General features: G+C 37.8%; 15 non-coding genes across 15 annotated transcripts; all 15 read left to right on the top strand.

The window, feature by feature from the left end:
- Positions 1-673: 673 nt before the first annotated feature.
- trnag-ccc (transfer RNA glycine (anticodon CCC)) lies at positions 674-746 on the top strand. Its single transcript has one exon. It is a non-coding gene; the product is annotated as a tRNA-Gly (tRNA).
- A 141-nt stretch (positions 747-887) lies between these two features.
- On the top strand, positions 888-960 carry trnav-aac (transfer RNA valine (anticodon AAC)). The gene has a single exon. It is a non-coding gene; the product is annotated as a tRNA-Val (tRNA).
- Positions 961-1,612: 652 nt separating this feature from the next.
- Positions 1,613-1,685, top strand: trnav-cac (transfer RNA valine (anticodon CAC)). The gene has a single exon. It is a non-coding gene; the product is annotated as a tRNA-Val (tRNA).
- Positions 1,686-1,996: 311 nt separating this feature from the next.
- trnag-ccc (transfer RNA glycine (anticodon CCC)) lies at positions 1,997-2,069 on the top strand. Its single transcript has one exon. It is a non-coding gene; the product is annotated as a tRNA-Gly (tRNA).
- A 311-nt stretch (positions 2,070-2,380) lies between these two features.
- Positions 2,381-2,453, top strand: trnav-cac (transfer RNA valine (anticodon CAC)). Its single transcript has one exon. It is a non-coding gene; the product is annotated as a tRNA-Val (tRNA).
- Positions 2,454-2,764: 311 nt separating this feature from the next.
- trnag-ccc (transfer RNA glycine (anticodon CCC)) lies at positions 2,765-2,837 on the top strand. Its single transcript has one exon. It is a non-coding gene; the product is annotated as a tRNA-Gly (tRNA).
- Positions 2,838-4,138: 1,301 nt separating this feature from the next.
- Positions 4,139-4,211, top strand: trnav-cac (transfer RNA valine (anticodon CAC)). The gene has a single exon. It is a non-coding gene; the product is annotated as a tRNA-Val (tRNA).
- A 123-nt stretch (positions 4,212-4,334) lies between these two features.
- trnav-uac (transfer RNA valine (anticodon UAC)) lies at positions 4,335-4,407 on the top strand. The gene has a single exon. It is a non-coding gene; the product is annotated as a tRNA-Val (tRNA).
- Positions 4,408-6,118: 1,711 nt separating this feature from the next.
- trnav-uac (transfer RNA valine (anticodon UAC)) lies at positions 6,119-6,191 on the top strand. Its single transcript has one exon. It is a non-coding gene; the product is annotated as a tRNA-Val (tRNA).
- A 3,460-nt stretch (positions 6,192-9,651) lies between these two features.
- trnav-cac (transfer RNA valine (anticodon CAC)) lies at positions 9,652-9,724 on the top strand. The gene has a single exon. It is a non-coding gene; the product is annotated as a tRNA-Val (tRNA).
- Positions 9,725-9,865: 141 nt separating this feature from the next.
- trnav-cac (transfer RNA valine (anticodon CAC)) lies at positions 9,866-9,938 on the top strand. Its single transcript has one exon. It is a non-coding gene; the product is annotated as a tRNA-Val (tRNA).
- A 142-nt stretch (positions 9,939-10,080) lies between these two features.
- trnav-aac (transfer RNA valine (anticodon AAC)) lies at positions 10,081-10,153 on the top strand. Its single transcript has one exon. It is a non-coding gene; the product is annotated as a tRNA-Val (tRNA).
- A 97-nt stretch (positions 10,154-10,250) lies between these two features.
- Positions 10,251-10,323, top strand: trnav-cac (transfer RNA valine (anticodon CAC)). Its single transcript has one exon. It is a non-coding gene; the product is annotated as a tRNA-Val (tRNA).
- Positions 10,324-13,325: 3,002 nt separating this feature from the next.
- On the top strand, positions 13,326-13,398 carry trnav-cac (transfer RNA valine (anticodon CAC)). The gene has a single exon. It is a non-coding gene; the product is annotated as a tRNA-Val (tRNA).
- A 1,322-nt stretch (positions 13,399-14,720) lies between these two features.
- Positions 14,721-14,793, top strand: trnav-aac (transfer RNA valine (anticodon AAC)). The gene has a single exon. It is a non-coding gene; the product is annotated as a tRNA-Val (tRNA).
- The last annotated feature ends 575 nt before the right edge of the window (positions 14,794-15,368 follow it).

The raw sequence follows: 15,368 nt of genomic DNA, 5'->3' as shown, positions 1-15,368 counted from the left end.
TTCATAACAGATAATAATATTTTGGAAATTCAAATACATGCAGTGAATAGCAGTAAAATTTGGTTTAGTCCTTGCAAAAATCACATGCGGCAGTTTCTGTAGTGTAGTGGTTATCACGTTCGCTTTACATGCGAAAGGTCCCCGGTTCGAAACCGGGTGGAAACAGTGCTCTTTGACACATTCAGTAAGAACTGTATTTATAACAGTGAATAGTTGCTTTCATAAATGCCTTATTTTGGAAATTCAAATAAATGATGGGAATATCAGTAAAATTTGGTTTAGTCCTTGCAAAAATCACATGCGGCAGTTTCTGTAGTGTAGTGGTTATCACGTTCGCTTAACACGCGAAAGGTCCCTGGTTTGAAACCGGGTGGAAAAAGTGCTTTCTTTCATAAATGCCTTATATTGGAAATTCAAATACATGCAGTGAATATCAGTAAAATATGGTTTAGTCCTTGCAAAAACCACATGCAGCGATTTCTGTAATGTAGTGATTATCACATTCGCTTCACACGCGAAAGGTCCCCGGTTCGAAACCTGGGTGGAAACAGTGCTCTTTGACACATTCAGTAAGAACTGTATTTATAACAGATAATAATATTTTGGAAATTCAAATACATGCAGTGAATAGCAGTAAAATTTGGTTTAGTCCTTGCAAAAATCACATGAAGCAGTTTCTGTAGTGTAGTGGTTCTCCCATTCGCTTCCCACGCGAAAGGTCCCCGGTTCGAATCCGGGTGGAAACAGTGCTCTTTGACACATTCAGTAAGAACTGTATTTATAACAGTGAATAGTTGCTTTCATAAATGCCTTATTTTGGAAATTCAAATAAATGATGTGAATATCAGTAAAATTTGGTTTAGTCCTTGCAAAAATCACATGCAGCAGTTTCTGTGGTGTAGTGGTTATCACGTTCGCTTAACATGCGAAAGGTCCCCGGTTCGAAACCGGGTGGAAACAGTGCATTCTTTCATAAATGCCTTATTTTCGAAATTCAAATACATGCAGTGAATATCAGTCAAATTTGGTTTAGTCCTTGCAAAAATCACATGCTGCTGTTTCTGTAGTGTAGTGGTTATCACGTTCGCTTAACACGTGAAAGGTCCCCGGTTCGAAACCGGGTGGAAACAGTGCTCTTTGAACACATTCAGTAAGAACTGTATTTATAACAGTGAATAGTTGCTTTCATAAATGCCTTATTTTGGAAATTCAAAGACATGCAGTGAATATCAGTAAAATTTGGTTTAGTCCTTGCAAAAATCACATGCAGCAGTTTCTGTAGTGTAGTGGTTATCACGTTCGCTTAACATGCGAAAGGTCCCCGGTTCGAAACCGGTTGGAAACAGTGCAGTCTTTCATAAATGCCATATTTTCGAAATTCAAATACATGCAGTGAATATCAGTAAAATTTGGTTTAGTCCTTGCAAAAATCACATGCAGCAGTTTCTGTAGTGTAGTGGTTATCACGTTCGCTTAACACGCGAAAGGTCCCCGGTTCGAAAACGGGTGGCAACAGTGCATTCTTTCATAAATGCCTTATATTGGAAATTCAAATAAATGATGTGAATATCAGTAAAATTTGGTTTAGACCTTGCAAAAACCACATGCAGCAGTTTCTGTAGTGTAGTGGTTATCACATTCGCTTCACACGCGAAAGGTCCCCGGTTCGAAACCGGGTGGAAACAGTGCTCATTGACACATTCAGTAAGAACTGAATTTATAACAGTGAATAGTTGCTTTCATAAATGCCTTATTTTGGTAATTCAAAGACATGCAGTGAATATCAGTAAAATTTGGTTTAGTCCTTGCAAAAATCACATGCAGCAGTTTCTGTAGTGAAGTGGTTATCACGTTCGCTTAACACGCGAAAGGTCCCCGGTTCGAAATAGGGTGGAAACAGTGCATCCTTTCATAAATGCCTTATTTTGGAAATTCAAATACATGCAGTGAATATCAGTAAAATTTGGTTTAGTCCTTGCAAAAATCACATGAAGCAGTTTCTGTAGTGTAGTGGTTATCACATTCGCTTCCCACGCGAAAGGTCCCCGGTTCGAATCCGGGTGGAAACAGTGCTCTTTGACACATTCAGTAAGAACTGTATTTATAACAGTGAATAGTTGCTTTCATAAATGCCTTATTTTGGAAATTCAAAGACATGCAGTGAATATCAGTAAAATTTGGTTTAGTCCTTGCAAAAATCACATGCGGCAGTTTCTGTAGTGTAGTGGTTATCACGTTCGCTTAACACGCGAAAGGTCCCCGGTTTGAAATAGGGTGGAAACAGTGCATTCTTTCATAAATACCTTATTTTGGAAATTCAAATACATGCAGTGAATATCAGTAAAATTTGGTTTAGTCCTTGCAAAAACCACATGCAGCAGTTTCTGTAGTGTAGTGGTTATCACATTCGCTTCACACGCGAAAGGTCCCCGGTTCGAAACCGGGTGGAAACAGTGCTCATTGACACATTCAGTAAGAACTGAATTTATAACAGTGAATAGTTGCTTTCATAAATGCCTTATTTTGGTAATTCAAAGACATGCAGTGAATATCAGTAAAATTTGGTTTAGTCCTTGCAAAAATCACATGCAGCAGTTTCTGTAGTGAAGTGGTTATCACGTTCGCTTAACACGCGAAAGGTCCCCGGTTCGAAATAGGGTGGAAACAGTGCATTCTTTCATAAATGCCTTATTTTGGAAATTCAAATACATGCAGTGAATAGCAGTAAAATTTGGTTTAGTCCTTGCAAAAATCACATGAAGCAGTTTCTGTAGTGTAGTGGTTATCACATTCGCTTCCCACGCGAAAGGTCCCCGGTTCGAATCCGGGTGGAAACAGTGCTCTTTGACACATTCAGTAAGAACTGTATTTATAACAGTGAATAGTTGCTTTCATAAATGCCTTATTTTGGAAATTCAAAGACATGCAGTGAATATCAGTAAAATTTGGTTTAGTCCTTGCAAAAATCACATGCGGCAGTTTCTGTAGTGTAGTGGTTATCACGTTCGCTTCACACGCGAAAGGTCCCCGGTTTGAAATAGGGTGGAAACAGTGCATTCTTTCATAAATACCTTATTTTGGAAATTCAAATACATGCAGTGAATATCAGTAAAATTTGGTTTAGTCCTTGCAAAAATCACATGCAGCAGTTTCTGTAGTGTAGTGGTTATCACATTTGCTTCACAAGCGAAAGGTCCCCGGTTCGAAACCGGGTGGCAACAATGCTCTTTGACACATTCAGTAAAAACTGAATTCATAACAGTGAATAGTTGCTTTCATAAATGCCTTATTTTGGAAATTCAAATAAATTATGTGAATATCAGTAAAATTTGGTTTAGTCCTTGCAAAAATCACATGCAGCAGTTTCTGTAGTGTAGTGGTTATCACGTTCGCTTCACACGCGAAAGGTCCCTGGTTTGAAACCGGGTGGAAAAAGTGCTCTTTGACACATTCAGTAAGAACTGTATTCATAACAGATAATAATATTTTGGAAATTCAAATACATGCAGTGAATAGCAGTAAAATTTGGTTTAGTCCTTGCAAAAATCACATGCGGCAGTTTCTGTAGTGTAGTGGTTATCACGTTCGCTTTACATGCGAAAGGTCCCCGGTTCGAAACCGGGTGGAAACAGTGCTCTTTGACACATTCAGTAAGAACTGAATTTATAACAGTGAAAAGTTGCTTTCATAAATGCCTTATTTTGGAAATTCAAATAAATGATGTGAATATCAGTAAAATTTGGTTTAGTCCTTGCAAAAATCACATGCAGCAGTTTCTGTAGTGTAGTGGTTATCACGTTCGCTTAACACGCGAAAGGTACCTGGTTTGAAACCGGGTGGAAAAAGTGCTTTCTTTCATAAATGCCTTATTTTGGAAATTCAAATACATGCAGTGAATATCAGTAAAATTTGGTTTAGTCCTTGCAAAACCCACATGAAGCAGTTTCTGTAGTGTAGTGGTTATCACATTCGCTTCACACGCGAAAGGTCCCCGGTTTGAAACCGGGTGGAAACAGTGCTCTTTGACACATTCAGTAAGAACTGTATTTATAACAGATAATAATATTTTGGAAATTCAAATACATGCAGTGAATATCAGTAAAATTTGGTTTAGTCCTTGCAAAAACCACATGAAGCAGTTTCTGTAGTGTAGTGGTTATCACATTCGCTTCACACGCGAAAGGTCCCCGGTTCGAAACCGGGTGGAAACAGTGCTCTTTGACACATTCAGTAAGAACTGTATTTATAACAGATAATAATATTTTGGAAATTCAAATACATGCAGTGAATAGCAGTAAAATTTGGTTTAGTCCTTGCAAAAATCACATGCGGCAGTTTCTGTAGTGTAGTGGTTATCACGTTCGCTTTACACGCGAAAGGTCCCCGGTTCGAAACCGGGTGGAAACAGTGCTCTTTGACACATTCAGTAAGAACTGTATTTATAACAGTGAATAGTTGCTTTCATAAATGCCTTATTTTGGAAATTCAAAGACATGCAGTGAATATCAGTAAAATTTGGTTTAGTCCTTGCAAAAACCACATGAAGCAGTTTCTGTAGTGTAGTGGTTATCACATTTGCTTCACACGCGAAAGGTCCCCGGTTCGAAACCGGGTGGAAACAGTGCTCTTTGACACATTCAGTCAGAACTGTATTTATAACAGATAATAATATTTTGGAAATTCAAATACATGCAGTGAATAGCAGTAAAATTTGGTTTAGTCCTTGCAAAAATCACATGCGGCAGTTTCTGTAGTCTAGTGGTTATCACGTTTGCTTTACACGAGAAAGGTCCCCGGTTCGAAACCGGGTGGAAACAATGCTCTTTGACACTTTCAGTAAGAACTGTATTTATAACAGTGAATAGTTGCTTTCATAAATGCCTTATTTTGGAAATTCAAAGACATGGAGTGAATATCATTAAAATTTGGTTTAGTCCTTGCAAAAACCACATGAAGCAGTTTCTGTAGTGTAGTGGTTATCACATTTGCTTCACACGCGAAAGGTCCCCGGTTCGAAACCGGGTGGAAACAGTGCTCTTTGACACATTCAGTAAGAACTGTATTTATAACAGATAATAATATTTTGGAAATTCAAATACATGCAGTGAATATCAGTAAAATTTGGTTTAGTCCTTGCAAAAATCACATGCAGCAGTTTCTGTAGTGTAGTGGTTATCACGTTCGCTTAACACGCGAAAGGTCCCCGGTTCGAAAACGGGTGGAAACAGTGCATTCTTTCATAAATGCCTTATATTGGAAATTCAAATAAATGATGTGAATATCAGTAAAATTTGGTTTAGACCTTGCAAAAATCACATGCAGCAGTTTCTGTAGTGTAGTGGTTATCACATTCGCTTCACACGCGAAAGGTCCCCGGTTTGAAACCGGGTGGAAACAGTGCTCATTGACACATTCAGTAAGAACTGTATTTATAACAGTGAATAGTTGCTTTCATAAATGCCTTATTTTGGAAATTCAAAGACATGCAGTGAATATCAGTAAAATTTGGTTTAGTCCTTGCAAAAATCACATGCGGCAGTTTCTGTAGTGTAGTGGTTATCACGTTCGCTTAACACGCGAAAGGTCCCCGGTTTGAAATAGGGTGGAAACAGTGCATTCTTTCATAAATACCTTATTTTGGAAATTCAAATACATGCAGTGAATATCAGTAAAATTTGGTTTAGTCCTTGCAAAAATCACATGCAGCAGTTTCTGTAGTGTAGTGGTTATCACATTTGCTTCACACGCGTAAGGTCCCCGGTTCGAAACCGGGTGGAAACAGTGCTCTTTGACACATTCAGTAAAAACTGAATTTAGAACAGTGAATAGTTGCTTTCATAAATGCCTTATTTTGGAAATTCAAATAAATGATGTGAATATCAGTAAAATTTGGTTTAGTCCTTGCAAAAATCACATGCAGCAGTTTCGGTAGTGTAGTGGTTATCACGTTCGCTTAACACGCGAAAGGTCCCCGGTTCGAAACCGGGTGGAAACAGTGCTCTTTGACACATTCAGTAAGAACTGTATTTATAACAGATAATAATATTTTGGAAATTCAAATACATGCAGTGAATAGCAGTAAAATTTGGTTTAGTCCTTGCAAAAATCACATGCGGCAGTTTCTGTAGTGTAGTGGTTATCACGTTCGCTTTACACGCGAAAGGTCCCCGGTTCGAAACCGGGTGGAAACAGTGCTCTTTGACACATTCAGTAAGAACTGTATTTATAACAGTGAATAGTTGCTTTCATAAATGCCTTATTTTGGAAATTCAAATAAATGATGGGAATATCAGTAAAATTTGGTTTAGTCCTTGCAAAAATCACATGCGGCAGTTTCTGTAGTGTAGTGGTTATCACGTTCGCTTAACACGCGAAAGGTCCCTGGTTTGAAACCGGGTGGAAAAAGTGCTTTCTTTCATAAATGCCTTATATTGGAAATTCAAATACATGCAGTGAATATCAGTAAAATTTGGTTTAGTCCATGCAAAAACCACATGCAGCGATTTCTGTAATGTAGTGATTATCACATTCGCTTCACACGCGAAAGGTCCCCGGTTCGAAACCTGGGTGGAAACAGTGCTCTTTGACACATTCAGTAAGAACTGTATTTATAACAGATAATAATATTTTGGAAATTCAAATACATGCAGTGAATAGCAGTAAAATTTGGTTTAGTCCTTGCAAAAATCACATGCGGCAGTTTCTGTAGTGTAGTGGTTATCACGTTTGCTTTACACGAGAAAGGTCCCCGGTTCGAAACCGGGTGGAAACAATGCTCTTTGACACATTCAGTAAGAACTGTATTTATAACAGTGAATAGTTGCTTTCATAAATGCCTTATTTTGGAAATTCAAAGACATGGAGTGAATATCATTAAAATTTGGTTTAGTCCTTGCAAAAACCACATGAAGCAGTTTCTGTAGTGTAGTGGTTATCACATTTGCTTCACACGCGAAAGGTCCCCGGTTCGAAACCGGGTGGAAACAGTGCTCTTTGATACATTCAGTAAGAACTGTATTTATAACAGATAATAATATTTTGGAAATTCAAATACATGCAGTGAATATCAGTAAAATTTGGTTTAGTCCTTGCAAAAATCACATGCGGCAGTTTCTGTAGTGTAGTGGTTATCACGTTCGCTTAACACGCGAAAGGTCCCTGGTTTGAAACCGGGTGGAAAAAGTGCTTTCTTTCATAAATGCCTTATATTGGAAATTCAAATACATGCAGTGAATATCAGTAAAATTTGGTTTAGTCCTTGCAAAAACCACATGCAGCGATTTCTGTAATGTAGTGATTATCACATTCGCTTCACACGCGAAAGGTCCCCGGTTCGAAACCTGGGTGGAAACAGTGCTCTTTGACACATTCAGTAAGAACTGTATTTATAACAGATAATAATATTTTGGAAATTCAAATACATGCAGTGAATAGCAGTAAAATTTGGTTTAGTCCTTGCAAAAATCACATGCGGCATTTTCTGTAGTGTAGTGGTTATCACGTTCGCTTTACACGCGAAAGGTCCCCGGTTCGAAACCGTGTGGAAACAATGCTCTTTGACACATTCAGTAAGAACTGTATTTATAACAGTGAATAGTTGCTTTCATAAATGCCTTATTTTGGAAATTCAAAGACATGCAGTGAATATCAATAAAATTTGGTTTAGTCCTTGCAAAAACCACATGAAGCAGTGTCTGTAGTGTAGTGGTTATCACATTCGCTTCACACGCGAAAGGTCCCCGGTTCGAAACCGGGTGGAAACAGTGCTCTTTGACACATTCAGTAAGAACTGTATTTATAACAGATAATAATATTTTGGAAATTCAAATACATGCAGTGAATATCAGTAAAATTTGGTTTAGTCCTTGCAAAAACCACATGCAGTAGTTTCTGTAGTGTATTGGTTATCACATTCGCTTTACATGCGAAAGGTCCCCGGTTCGAAACTGGGTGGAAACAGTGGTCTTTGACACATTCAGTAAGAACTGTATTTATAACAGTGAATAGTTGCTTTCATAAATTCCTTATTTTGGAAATTCAAATAAATGATGTGAATATCAGTAAAATTTGGTTTAGTCCTTGCAAAAACCACATGCAGCAGTTTCTGTAGTGTAGTGGTTATCACGTTCGCTTAACACGTGAAAGGTCCACGGTTCGAAACCGGGTGGAAAAAGTGCTTTCTTTCATAAATGCCTTATTTTGGAAATTCAAATACATGCAGTCAATATCAGTAAAATTTGGTTTAGTCCTTGCAAAAACCACATGCAGCAGTTTCTGTAGTGTAGTGGTTATCACATTTGCTTCACACGCTAAAGGTCCCCGGTTCGAAACCGGGTGGAAACAGTGCTCTTTGACACATTCAGTAAGAACTGTATTTATAACAGAGAATAATAATATTTTGGAAATTCAAATACATGCAGTGAATAGCAGTAAAATTTGGTTTAGTCCTTGCAAAAATCACATGCGGCAGTTTCTGTAGTGTAGTGGTTATCACATTCGCTTCACACGCGAAAGGTCCCCGTTTCGAAACTGGGTGGAAACAGTGCTCTTTGACACATTCAGTAAGAACTGTATTTATAACAGTGAATAGTGGCTTTCATAAATTCCTTATTTTGGAAATTCAAATAAATGATGTGAATATCAGTAAAATTTGGTTTAGTCCTTGCAAAAATCACATGCAGCAGTTCCTGTAGTGTAGTGGTTATCACGTTCGCTTAACACGCGAAAGGTCCCTGGTTTGAAACCGGGTGGAAAAAGTGCTTTCTTTCATAAATGCCTTATTTTGGAAATTCAAATACATGCAGTGAATATCAGTAAAATTTGGTTTAGTCCTTGCAAAAACCACATGAAGCAGTTTCTGTAGTGTAGTGGTTATCACATTCGCTTCACATGCGACAGGTCCCCGGTTCGAAACCGGGTGGAAACAGTGCTCTTTGACACATTCAGTAAGAACATTTTTTTATAACAGAGAATAATAATATTTTGGAAATTGTAATACATGCAATGAATAGCAGTCAAATTTGGTTTAGTCCTTGCAAAAATCACATGCGGCAGTTTCTGTAGTGTAGTGGTTATCACGTTTGCTTTACATGCGAAAGGTCCCCGGTTTGAAACCGGGTGGAAACAGTGCTCTTTGACACATTCAGTAAGAACTGTATTTATAACAGTGAATAGTTGCTTTCATAAATGCCTTATTTTGGAAATTCAAAGACATGCAGTGAATATCAGTAAAATTTGGTTTAGTCCTTGCAAAAATCACATGCAGCAGTTTCTGTAGTGTAGTGGTTATCACGTTCGCTTAACACGCGAAAGGTCCCTGGTTTGAAACCGGGTGGAAAAAGAGCTTTCTTTCATAAATGCCTTATTTTGGAAATTCAAATACATGCAGTGAATATCAGTAAAATTTGGTTTAGTTCTTGCAAAAAACACATGAAGCAGTTTCTGTATTGTAGTGGTTATCACGTTCGCTTCACACGCGAAAGGTCCCCGGTTCGAAACCGGGTGGAAACAGTGCTCTTTGACACATTCAGTAAGAACTGTATTTATAACAGTGAATAGTTGCTTTCATAAATGCCTTATTTTGGAAATTCAAAGACATGCAGTGAATATCAGTAAAATTTGGTTTAGTTCTTGCAAAAAACACATGAAGCAGTTTCTGTAGTGTAGTGGTTATCACGTTCGCTTCACACGCGAAAGGTCCCCGGTTCGAAACCGGGTGGAAACAGTGCTCTTTGACACATTCAGTAAGAACTGTATTTATAACAGTGAATAGTTGCTTTCATAAATGCCTTATTTTGGAAATTCAAAGACATGCAGTGAATATCAGTAAAATTTGGTTTAGTCCTTGCAAAAACCACATACAGTAGTTTCTGTAGTGTAGTGGTTATCACATTCGCTTCACACGCGAAAGGTCCCCGGTTCGAAACCGGGTGGAAACAGTGCTCTTTGACACATTCAGTAAGAACTGTATTTATATTATTGAATAGTTGCTTTCATAAATGCCTTAATTTTGGAAATTCAAATAAATGATGTGAATATCAGTAAAATTTGGTTTAGTCCTTGCAAAAATAAAATGCAGCAGTTTCTGTAGTGTAGTGGTTATCACGTTCGCTTAACACGCGAAAGGTCCCTGGTTCGAAACCGGGTGGAAACAGAGCTTTCTTTCATAAATGCCTTATTTTGGAAATTCAAATACATGCAGTGAATATCAGTAAAATTTGGTTTAGTTCTTGCAAAAAACACATGAAGCAGTTTCTGTAGTGTAGTGGTTATCACGTTCGCTTCACACGCGAAAGGTCCCCGGTTCGAAACCGGGTGGAAACAGTGCTCTTTGACACATTCAGTAAGAACTGTATTTATAACAGTGAATAGTTGCTTTCATAAATGCCTTATATTGGAAATTCAAATACATGCAGTAAATATCAGTAAAATTTGGTTTAGTCCTTGCAAAAACCAAATGCAGCGATTTCTGTAGTGTAGTGGTTATCACATTCGCTTCACACCAGAAAGTTCCCCGGTTCGAAACCGGGTGGAAACAGTGCTCTTTGACCAATTCAGTAAGAACTGTATTTATAACAGTGAATAGTTGCTTTCATAAATATCTTATTTTGGAAATTCAAATAAATGATGTGAATATCAGTCAAATTTGGTTAAGTCCTTGCAAAACTCACATGCAGCAGTTTCTGTAGTGTAGTGGTTAAGACGTTCGCTTAACATGCGAAAGGTCCCCGGTTCGAAACCGGGTGGAAACAGTGCTCTTTGACACATTCAGTAAGAACTGTATTTATAACAGTGAATAGTTGCTTTCATAAATGCCTTATTTTGGAAATTCAAAGACATGCAGTGAATATCAGTAAAATTTGGTTTAGTCCTTGCAAAAAACACATGCAGCAGTTTCTGTAGTGTAGTGGTTATCACATTCGCTTCACATGCGAAAGGTCCCCGGTTCGAAACCGGGTGGAAACAGTGCTCTTTGACACATTCAGTAAGAACTGTATTTATAACAGAGAATAATAATATTTTGGAAATTCAAATAAATGATGTGAATATCAGTAAAATTTGGTTTAGTCCTTGCAAAAACCACATGCAGTAGTTTCTGTAGTGCAGTGGTTATCACATTCGCTTCACACGCGAAAGGTCACAGGTTCGAAACCGGGTGGGAACAGTGCTTTCTTTCATAAATGCCTTATTTTGGAAATTAAAATACATGCAGTGAATATCAGTAAAATTTGGTTTAGTCCTTGCAAAAGCCACATGCAGTAGTTTCTGTAGTGTAGTGGTTATCACATTTGCTTCACAGGTTCGAAACCGGGTGGAAACAGTGCTCTTTGACACATTCAGTAAGAACTGTATTTATAACAGAGAATAGTTGCTTTCATAAAAGCCTAATTTTGGAAATTCAAATACATGCAGTGAATATCAGTAAGAACTGTATTTATAACAGTGAATAGTTGCTTTCATAAATGCCTTATTTTGGAAATTCAAATAAATGATGTGAATATCAGTAAAATTTGGTTTAGTCCTTGCAAAAAACACATGAAGCAGTTTCTGTAGTGTAGTGGTTATCACGTTCGCTTCACACGTGAAAGGTCCCCGGTTCTAAACCGGGTGGAAACAGTGCTCTTTGACACATTCAGTAAGAACTGTATTTATAACAGTGAATAGTTGCTTTCATAAATATATAATTTTGGAAATTCAAATAAATGATGTGAATATCAGTAAAATTTGGTTTAGTCCTTGCAAAAAACACATGCAGTAGTTTCTGTAGTGTAGTGGTTAAGACGTTCGCTTAACACGCGAAAGGTCCCCGGTTCGAAACCGGGTGGAAACAGTGCTCTTTGACACATTCAGTAAGAACTGTATTTATAACAGTGAATAGTTGCTTTCATAAATGCCTTATTTTGGAAATTCAAATAAATGATGTGAATATCAGTAAAATTTGTTTTAGTCCTTGCAAAAACCACATGCAGCAGTTTCTGTAGTGTAGTGGTTATCACATTCGCTTCACACGCGAAAGGTCCCCGGGTGGAAACAGTGCTCTTTGACACATTCAGTAAGAACTGTATTCATAACAGTGAATAGTTGCTTTCATAAATGCCTTATTTTGGACATTCAAAGACATGCAGTGAATATCAGTAAAATTTGGTTTAGTCCTTGCAAAAATCCCATGCAGCAGTTTCTGTAGTGTAGTGGTTATCACGTTCGCTTAACACGCAAAAGGTCCCTGGTTTGAAACCAGGTGGAAAAAGTGCTTTCTTTCATAAATGCCTTATTTTGGAAATTCAAATACATGCAGTGAATATCAGTAAAATTTGGTTTAGTCCTTGCAAAAACCACACGAAGCAGTTTCTGTAGTGTAGTGGTTATCATGTTTGCTTTACACGCGAAAGGTCCCCGGTTCGAAACCCGGTGGAAACAGTGCTCTTTGACACATGCAGTAAGAACTGTATTGTTAACAGTGAATAGTTGCTTTCATAAATGCCTTATTTTGGAAATTCAAATACATGCAGTGAATATCAGTAAAATTTGGTTTAGTCCTTGCAAAAAACACATTCAGCAGTTTCTGTAGTGTGGTGGTTATCACGTTCGCTTTACACGCGAAAGGTCCCCGGTTCGAAACCGGGTGGAAACAGTGCTCTTTGACATATTCAGTAAGAACTGTATTCATAACAGAGAATAATAGTATTTTGGAAATTCAAATACATGCAGTGAATATCAGTAAAATTTGGTTTAGTCCTTGCAAAGACCACATGCAGAAGTTTCTGTAGTGTAGTGGTTATCACGTTCGCTTAACACGCGGAAGGTCCCTGGTTCGTAACCGAGTGGAAACAGTGCACTTTGACACATTCAGTAAGAACTGTATTTATAACAGAGAATAATAATATTTTGGAAATTCAAATACATGCAGTGAATAGCAGTAAAATTTGGTTTAGTCCTTACAAAAATCACATGCAGCAGTTTCTGTAGTGTAGTGGTTATCACGTTAGCTTAACACGCGAAAGGTCCCCGGTTTGAAACCGGGTGGAAACAGTGCTTTCTTTCATAAATGCCTTATTTTGGAACTTCAAATACATGCAGTGAATATCAGTAAAATTTGGTTTAGTCCTTGCAAAAAACACATTCAGCAGTTTCTGTAGTGTGGTGGTTATCACGTTCGCTTTACACGCGAAAGGTCCCCGGTTCGAAACCGGGTGGAAACAGTGCTCTTTGACATATTCAGTAAGAACTGTATTCATAACAGAGAATAATAGTATTTTGGAAATTCAAATACATGCAGTGAATATCAGTGAAATTTGGTTTAGTCCTTACAGAATTCACATGCAGCAGTTTCTGTAGTGTAGTGGTTATCACATTTGCTTCACACGCAAAAGGTCCCCGGTTCGAAACCGGGTGGAAACAGTGCTCTTTGACACATTAAGTAAGAACTGTATTTATAACAGAGAATAGTTGCTTTCATAAATGCCTTAATTTGGAAATTCAAATAAATGATGTGAATATCAGTAAAATTTGGTTTAGTCCTTGCAAAATCACATTCAACAGTTTCTGTAGTGTAGTGGTTATCACGTTCGCTTAACATTGGAAAGGTCCCCGGTTCAAAACCGGGTGGAAACAGTGCTCTTTGACACATTCAGTAAGAACTGTGTTTATAACAGAGAATAATAATATTTGGGAAATTCAAATACATGCAGTGAATATCAGTAAAATTTGGTTTAGTCCTTGCAAAAACCAAATGCAGCAGTTTCTGTAGTGTAGTGGTTATCACATTCGCTTCACACGTGAAAGGTCCCCGGTTCGAAACCGGGTGGAAACAGTGCTCTTTGACACATTCAGTAAGAACTGTATTTATAACAGAGAATAGTTACTTTCATAAATGACTTATTTTGGAAATTCAAATACATGCAGTGAATATCAGAAAATATTTGGTTTAGTCCTTGCAAAAACCACATCCAGCAGTTTCTGTAGTGTAGTGGTTATCACATTTGCTTCACACGCGAAATGTCCCCGGTTCGAAACCCGGTTGGAAACAGTGCTCTTTGACACATTCAGTAAGAACTATATTTATAACAGAGAATAATAATATTTTGGAAATTCAAATACATGCAGTGAATATCAGTAAAATTTGGTTTAGTCCTTGCAAAAACCACATGCAGCAGGTTCTGTAGTGTAGTGGTTATCACATTTGCTTCACACGCGAAAGGTCCCCGGTTCGAAACCGGGTGGAAACAGTGCTCTTTGACACATTCAGTAAGAACTGTTTTTATAACAGAGAATAATAATATTTTGGAAATTCAAATACATGCAGTGAATAGCAGTAAAATTTGGTTTAGTCCTTGCAAAATCCACATGCAGCAGTTTCTGTAGTGTAGTGGTTATCACTTTCGCTTAACACGCGAAAGGTCCCCGTTTCGAAACCAGGTGGAAACAGTGCTTTCTTTCATAAATGCCTTATTTTGGAAATTCAAATACATGCAGTGAATATCAGTAAAATTTTGTTTAGTCCTTGCAAAAATCACATGCAGCAGTTTCTGTAGTGTAGTGGTTATCACATTCGCTCAACACGTGAAAGGTCCCCGGTTCGAAACCGGGTGGAAACATTGCTCTTTGACACATTCAGTAAGAACTGTATTTATAACAGAGAATAATAATATTTTGGAAATTCAAATACATGCAGTGAATAGCAGTAAAATTTGGTTTAGTCCTTGCAAAATCCACATGCAGCAGTTTCTGTAGTGTAGTGGTTATCACGTTCGCTTAACACGCGAAAGGTCCCCGGTTCGAAACCGGGTGGAAACAGTGATTTCTTTCATAAATGCCTTATTTTGGAAATTCAAATACATGCAGTGAATATCAGTCAAATTTGGTTTAGTCCTTGCAAAAATCACATGCGGCAGTTTCTGTAGTGTAGAGGTTATCACATTCGCTTCACACGCGAAAGGTCCCCGGTTTGAAACCGGGTGGAAAAAGTGCTTCCTTTCATAAATGCCTTATTTTGGAAATTCAAATACATGCAGTGAATATCAGTAAAATTTGGTTTAGTCCTTGCAAAAAACACATTCAGCAGTTTCTGTAGTGTAGTGGTTATCACATTCGCTTCACAAGCAAAAGGTCCCCGGTTCGAAACCGGGTGGAAGCAGTGCTCTTTGACACATTAAGTAAGAACTGTATTTATAACAGAGAATAGTTGCTTTCATAAATGCCTTAATTTGGAAATTCAAATAAATGATGTGAATATCAGTAAAATTTGGTTTAGTCCTTGCAAAATCACATTCAACAGTTTCTGTAGTGTAGTGGTTATCACATTCGCTTCACATGTGAAAGGTCCCCGGTTCGAAACCGGGTGGAAACAATGCTCTTTGACACATTCAGTA

The sequence above is a fragment of the Salvelinus alpinus genome, chromosome 3 (assembly GCF_045679555.1).
Source record: "Salvelinus alpinus chromosome 3, SLU_Salpinus.1, whole genome shotgun sequence".
In the NCBI taxonomy this organism is placed as follows: Eukaryota; Metazoa; Chordata; class Actinopteri; order Salmoniformes; family Salmonidae; genus Salvelinus; species Salvelinus alpinus.
Note: the sequence above shows the minus strand (reverse complement) of the source record. Positions and strands in the feature narration are given on the sequence as shown.